The following is an 8,082-nucleotide window of genomic DNA, read 5'->3' on the forward strand; positions in this document are numbered from 1 at the left end:
CTTAGTTAATGATACTTAAAGGATTTACTCCTCTCAGTTAATGAGTTCAGCGAAAAAGATGTAAAGTTAATCCTCTGAAATAAGATCTCTAACCGAATCTAAAACCACTGTGTACAGGAGTTTATTAAACCACCTTGAACAAGTAAATTTTAGAACTTTTAGTTATGAGCCTATTTTTGGATTTGGAGTGCATTGTTTAATCTTCATTTAATAAATAATAGTGTCATGATAATTAAAATTTTAATCAGCATTTTACTCTTAACCTGACTTATGAAGGTAGGTCACAGTCAAAGAAGTTACAGCCCTTGGAATCTTACCTCTGGGCTAATCCCTGAATTTACAGGAGAAATACAAAGCCAAGGGTCAAATGACATAACTAGAAGCACACAGTGTAGAAGGAAAGCCAGATCTAACCCCTTCTTCAGTGTTCTTTTCACCACACACTCTCTCCAAAGGCAAAGTAAAAACTGTGTCAGAATGTAATGGGTAAAATACTGTGTCACACAACAGTATGCACCCCAACTGCTTTCTCAGTAGGAGTGATATCCAATATAACTCATATGTGTATCCATTCCTTAACTGATAGTCAAATCATGCTCAGTCTGTGAGTTGCCCTGGCTATGTTTGCAAAATATTGCTATCTCAACATGCCAGATTTCTTCCTTCCTCTTACATTTTTCTCCCAACTTTCTATTGATTGGCAATAGGGGGTATTTTTTAAATGGAATGAGCAAGCAGTTAACACAAGTATTTGCTTTGCTGCTCAATTGATTTGGCTCAGTACTTTTGCAGGAATATAGCATCAGTAGATTTAATATTCCAAATTGTAAACAAACAGACAAAACTATGAGGAGGCACAACAGGAAAGTGTATAGAGTAGCTGGAAGAAAGTAAGAAGTAGCAATAAGTAACTGTTTCAGCACAGGGTAAAATCACAAAGAGGCTTATCTGTGGCAGGGGACATATCATATGTATTAGTGAGATGACCATTATTTTCCTTTGTCTTTGGCAATGATTTTATGGCAGTTGTTAACTTTAAATTTTCTCTCCTACGAATGTGCTAACAGAATATATTAAACAATAAGAACATTGCTGAAAACATGGAATTCACCAAATAAATAGTGATAGATACTACGAAAATGCAAACATCCTTATCCCTCTGAATGGTGGACTTTGCCCTTATTACTTAAAACAGCAAAATTATTATTCTGTTTTCAGGCAGAATGCACCTTCAGTGTTTTTTGTTTGTTTGTTTTGTTTTGTTTTAATGAAGAATCAAAATTAACTAGTATATTGAAGAAACAAAAATGTGTGCTTCTAAAATTATATAGGAAGCTTGAGAAGGAAACATCAAATACTAGAAAGAATTAAGATATTAAAATTTTACAGAACTCATTTCAAATCCTGGCAGGCTACAACACTTAAATAGTTGTGTAACCTAGGGTAAGTTACTTAGCCTGTATGGAGCTAAGATTCTCTTTTTTCTTTTCTTTTTTTTAAGGAGGGCTCAGCTCACTGTGGCCCATGAGGGAATTGAACCCGCAACCTTGGTGTTATTAGCACCACACTCTAACCAACTGAGCTAACTGGCCACCCCATGGTTCTTTATTTTTAAATGAAATAATTAGTACCTACTACATACCTATGGTATCTGAGGATTAAATGAGATAATACATTCAAAACACAGCAAAGAGCCTTTGACAAAAAATCATTATCGTTGTTTTTCTACAAAATTTACTACATGTTATTATTTATTAAGTATCTAATTATTAAGACTTTTGATACAGGTCAAAAATTCTGTAGCTTAGAGACACTGTAGTTCAACTTCTTTAATATTGCTGATTAAGAGATTTAGTCTCAGAGAGTTTAAATGATTTCCTAGTACCAATTTCAGAATAATTTTAGGGGTTATTGCATTTAATTTAATTTTATAATTACATGAAATATTTACAGTTTCAAAGTAAAAAAAAACTGGTAAATAAAGGGAACAGATCAAACATTTATCCTATTTTTTCTATATGAGTTAACATGTAAAAATCATCCTTAATTTCTATTTCTACCCTCTGTCTCCCCTTTTTCCTCTACCCTTCTCCATCAGTAACTAAAAATATCTGACTTATGGTTTGTTTTGCAAGTTTTTAAAAATTTAAGCTGATAGATACTTATAGTCATATAACCTTCTTTCTTAGGTGAATAATGTCACACTATGTGCTTATCTCTTCCTGGAATTTTTCACTCAACCATATACCAGAAGATTACTCTGAAAAAGTATATGGAGATATTATTATTCATTCTTTCCACAGTTACATGGCTCTCCATTTTATGCACCATAATTTATTCAACCAATGACCAACTGATGGACAGTTGAGTTTTTTCAAGTATTTTACTATTACAAATACTCTTATAATTAACATCTTTGTGTATATATTGTTAGGTATTTTTGCCAGTGTATTTTTTGGATAGATTTCCAGAATTGGGATTTCTGGGTCAATCTGGATAGATGTTACCAAATTTTCCTCTATATTAGTTGTAACATTCTGAATTTCCACCAACAATGTAACAAAGAGCACTGTTTCTCCACAAAGTAGATCTTCACAAAGCTCACATTGTATGCTGTCAAGTTTTTGGATTTTTGTCAATCTAACAGCTCTAGTTTACATGTTCCTTATTATGAGCAAGATTAAGCATCTTTACATATGACAAATAGCAAGTTGCATTTCTTTTTCTGTGAACTGTTTATTTCTCTAACCCGTTTTCCTATAGAATGATTGATGCCTTTCCCTAATTTTAGGAGGTCTTTATATTTCTGGGAAATAAATGTATTTACGGGTACATCCCAAATTAATACTGCTCACCCTGACTTCTACATGGAACTCGAGATTCATATGTCCAACTGCCTACTCTACCCTGTTGCCCTAAAAATAAGACCTAGCCAGACAATCAGTTCTAATGCGTCTTTTCGAGCAAAAATTAATATAAGACTGGTCTTATTTTACTATAATATAAGACCGGGTCTTATCTAACATAATATAATATAAGACCGAGTCTTATATCAATTTTTGCTCCAAGGAAGCATTAGAGCTGATTGTCCGACTAGGTCATATTTTTTGGGGAAACACGGTATGTCTCCACATGGTCATCTGTTAAGTATCTAAAATTTAACAAGCTCCAAGTGGAACTTCTGATTGCTCAATACGTGCTAGCTCTTCCCTCTAATCTTCCCCAATCAGTAACAGCAACTCCATCATTTTAGGTTTTTCAGGCCAAAAGCTTAGTCATTCTTGACTTTCCTCTTTTTTTGAGTTAGTACATTGGCTCTACGAGCAATTCCTATTGGTTCTATTTACAAAATACATCCAGAGTCTTACCACTGCCCTTCAAATCCATTACTTCCACTCTGACCTAAGCTACTCTCCCTCACCTGGATGACTGCAATAGCCTCCTAGCTGATCTTTCTTGCCTACCCCACCCCTCACCTCTAGTACAGTCTTCCCATAATAGCCAGAGTGCTCTTTTACAAATATGCGACATCATATCATAACTCTGCTCACAAGGCTCCAGTGACCTCTCGATTGTAAAAGACAAAGTGTTTGGAAGCTCTATAAATCTTTATGTCATCTGGTCTACCGCTGTCCATCACCACTCCCCTCACCTCAGCATCCATTCCCTTCCCTGGCTCTCACTCAGCTCCAACGACACTGGTCTCCCATTGTTCTTTGAGCAAACTTGTCTTATTCCAGCCAGGAGACTTTCAGTTTTCCAACCCGTATATCTAGGATATTCTTCCCCCAGATGTTTCCATGGCTCTCTCCCTCGTTTTTTTCTCATTTATGTGTATAATGTACCATATTATGAGGCCTTCCCTGAAAGCTCAAGATAAATAATAAGCCCACTCTCAGCCACACTCACTATCCTCCCTTGTCAGGCTCTTCCCTCAAGGCTCTTAGGACCAACTGACATAATGATAGGTTTGTTGTGTTGTTTGCTTAATTCCCCCATCAGAAAGTAGCTATGAGGATGTGAACTTTGCCTAGTTCACTGCTGTATATACAGGTTTCTAGAACAGTACCTGGCACAAAGTAGGCACTGTGTATTTTTTTTCTTTGATAAATGAGTGAATGGATTAATAAAATAATGGGTGAACATAAAGTTATGTTTGATTGACTTTACAATTACATCAGACAGAAATAACTATGAGTCAGCATAATGATAAAAAACGAAAGTCTGTAAGAAAGTTCTAAAAATGCATACTTGGTATTAGGAAACTCTGGTCTGTGTCACTTTGGATAATGCAAAGAAAAGAAAAATCTCTTAATGATGCTTTGTTTTAAGGTTAGTATGGAATACTAATTTATGCAGAATCTGAATTTTGGAATATCATTATAGGTATTATCATTGTTGTTGTTGTTGTTATAATAACTAATTGCACATGAATCCTGAGCAATGCATTTCTGAATATTTAGAATTAAACATACATGATCCCTGTTCATTAAGAATATGAAATGGAGGTCGGTGTATAGTTAGTTGAGTGTAAACTGGTAAAGTGCCTAGTTCATATTTACAGTATTATGCTATTACATAAAAGGCACTGTTTTGAGTTATCTGAATTAAATATGTTTATTTAATGCTCTAGCATGAATGCAAACTTGGATTGGAATTCATTTGGAAACAACAAGAAGTCTACCTACCTGCTGTTTCTTAGTTAAGAAAAGATTCAAATTCAGTTCAAAAGATAATCTTTTTTTTCTTTTAATAAGTGATTTATAATTTCACTGATTCTAATTTACTGTAAGCAAAGCATCAGATTAGTAATGTGTTTAATATGAGTTATTAAGTTCCCATTAGACTAAATTACCACCCCTAGAGATCTGCAAAGCTAGTCTGAATTAATTTGCATTTTTTAATAGCCACACACATCACCTTTTCTTAAATGCCACAGATATTTTAGGGTGTATATCCTAACACCCTCCTCTAAGAACAATAAGTCATCTTATGAACTCCGCAACCCCCAGTTTGCAATAACACACACACACATACACACACACACACACACATGCATGCATGCACGCATGCACACACACACACTCATACATACACACAGAGGGTGCCAAAAAAAAAAAATGTATACACATTTTAAGAAAGAAAAAAACTATTAAAATTTTAATATCAAATATATACCTATAACAAAAGATGAATACAAGTCACATTTGACTTCTGAAATTATAAGAGGTGCTCAAAGTGTTTACCATCAGCATCCAGCCACTTCCGATTACTGTGAACTACTGCTTGAGCAACGCTGACCAAAGTGTCGACTTGTATACCTTTTTTTGGCACCTCTGATGTACATATATAGATAGATAGATAGATAGATAGATAGATAGATAGATAGATAGATAGATGATATAGATATAGCTATCTAGATATCTAGATATATATATAATCTAGATATATATATACACATATAGATATATAGATAGATAGATAGATAGATAGATAGATAGATAGATAGATAGATAGATAGATATAGATATATATAATCTCATAAAATTTCATCTGTGAGTCTTATCAAAATTGAGCCAGAACTCTGTAGCACTTCCCTGCTCTATAGCTGGAAGAAAGAACCTTGTAAGTTTTACCCATGGAACTTGAGACCATAGTAATACTTAGAAGGGAGGAAACATTTGAAAGTGAACTAGGCTTTGTCAAATACAAATGGATTAAACTAGCTGATTCGGTCTTCTTAATAGCATATTAACATTATCAATATATTTATGGATTTGATCTTGTGGTGATAATTCAGAGAATTCCAAAGAAGTAGGAAAAAAAAATCCAATAACTGTATATAGAGAGACATGTTCGCAGTGAAAAATGTGGTCGCTGGAAGCATCAGACATATTAACTAATGAAACAGGACCTATGCATCTTTATAAACCACATTTCTGCAAAGCAGATTTACCAATTCAATTCCCCAAAGCTAAACAGGGTATCAGGCTGGATTAGAAATCAAAAGTCCCTGTTGTTGAACTCACATGATGAACTCACATCTGTTCCCCAGTGCACAGCCTTAATTTTGCAATAATGTAACCAGTATTTGTCTGAGTTGACCCAGAAAAATATTGGATCACTCAGAGCAACAGTCTCAGCATTCTCAATTTAATCTGATCCCCAAATCAGAGACATATCGTCTCTGTCTTTATCTACATGTAAATACAAGAGTTTCATGAGCAGAGAATTTTAGGTTCTATGTCTTCATTTGCTTCTTCTTCCAATCCTTACACTCTACAGCCAAATTAATATTTCTAAAGCACTACTTTGAAAAAGTCATTTTTCTACATAAAAATTTCAATATTTCCAAAGACCTTCCTCTTTGTTTTAAAGCATGTATTATTTGTCCCAGTCCACAAAAAATACCTGCTCAATGCATCAGAAATTGTAAAATAAGTGAAGAAGAAAATTAAAATGACCTGTAATCCCATTTGGATTTTTGGGGCAATATGACTGTGGTAGAGATGGAGAGAATGGATTGAAGGGAGAAAAATCTCGGGGACAGGAAAAATGCTCGGAAGGCTGTTATAGAAGCCCAGAGAAGATGTGATAAGAATTTGAATTTTAACAGTGAGACTGAGGGGAAGATTAAGATTATATTTAAGAGACTGAATTACTTACAGAGAGAGAAAGAAATGTTTTTATCATTTCTAATTTAAGGGAATTGATAGATAATGATGTGAAAAACAGAAATAATTTGATTTCTGTGGGACATATGGTAAAGCATAATGGAAAGTGCATGGCTTTCAATGGGTCAGGCTTTAGAATTGAATCAAATCCAAGGTTTACCACATACCAGCTGTGTGACTTTGAGTGCATGATCTAACCTGAGTTTCAGATAAATGGGGGAAATATATCTGATATGTTTGGAATTTTTTTTTTTTTGAAGTATATCCTGGATAAAATATCTGAAGTACCCAGGCAGCACCTAGCACATAGTATGTGCTCAATAAATCACAGCTATTAGTATGATAATTGTGTCTAGATTGAGGTGGTCTAACCGAGTAGAAGACTGGAAAACAGCCATCAGGGACAGCTTTAATGTTTTCTTCTTAATATGGAACATGTTCAGAAGAAAACAGAAAACAAATATATGAGGATGTTAAAGGAAATTATATAGTTAACTTCTCACCAGTTTGCGTAGGGATTTTTGACTAATATGTAGAAAAGAAAGAGAGCACTACTGGATCTAACAATAAGATTTGTGTTGTAGAGTACAAATTTAGTAGAGTGAAGAGATTCCAGCAATATTAATTATTATTGCTAGAGAACTGTCTAGGATTTTCTAACCCTGGTCTCTTAGCAAAGAGGTTCTCCACAATTGCACATTCTACCCCACACACTCTTCAAAGTCCATTCAAATGGCGTCTTTTCCATGAAGACTTTTCTGATCTTCCCATGAAAAATGAACACGTCTTGTGCCAGAATCCACCAAAAATTTCTGTACATCTCTCTTAGTGCATTCAAAATGTACTGTTTCTTTTTATAATTCTAAGTGTTTAATAGTCAAAAAAGTCCTTGAGGGTAAATACCTTATCTCACTCTGGTCTTTTTTATTAGACCAGAAATAGTGTGAAATAGTGTGAAATAGCTCCCAGTTCTGTGTTTTCTATACAATCAATGATGAGTAAATATTTGGTGACTATCATTAAAATGACTTAATGATTGTGCTATGAGTAATGCCTCAAAATTAGTCCCTTATCCCAAATAATCAGTTTATTTATAGTAAATTAATCAGAATTATTTTGTATATTATTTTTCCATTAATAGAGCATTATTTTCACCTTTTAAAAGCATTGCCAACATCATAAGACTTTTGTTAATTTTTTTATTGGAAAGATATTTGTTAAAATATCTTAGGAAATTTGATGTTTGGGCCTAATCATAATCCTGTAATAAACATTACATAATCCTGTAATAAAATCATTGGTTTTTTTGTTTGAGTTTTAGTCACACAGTCTCTAATATATTGTACTCTACTCACCATTGCTTTTCCTATTCTATTGCCTTATTACTTAAAAAACATACTAGTTAATA

General features: G+C 33.9%; 1 non-coding gene across 1 annotated transcript; it reads right to left on the minus strand.

Annotated features, from left to right (window-relative positions):
- Positions 1-1,518: 1,518 nt before the first annotated feature.
- TRNAI-AAU (transfer RNA isoleucine (anticodon AAU)) lies at positions 1,519-1,592 on the minus strand. Its single transcript has one exon. It is a non-coding gene; the product is annotated as a tRNA-Ile (tRNA).
- Positions 1,593-8,082: the final 6,490 nt, after the last annotated feature.

This window comes from Rhinolophus ferrumequinum, chromosome 12 (genome assembly GCF_004115265.2).
Source record: "Rhinolophus ferrumequinum isolate MPI-CBG mRhiFer1 chromosome 12, mRhiFer1_v1.p, whole genome shotgun sequence".
NCBI lineage: Eukaryota > Metazoa > Chordata > Mammalia > Chiroptera > Rhinolophidae > Rhinolophus > Rhinolophus ferrumequinum.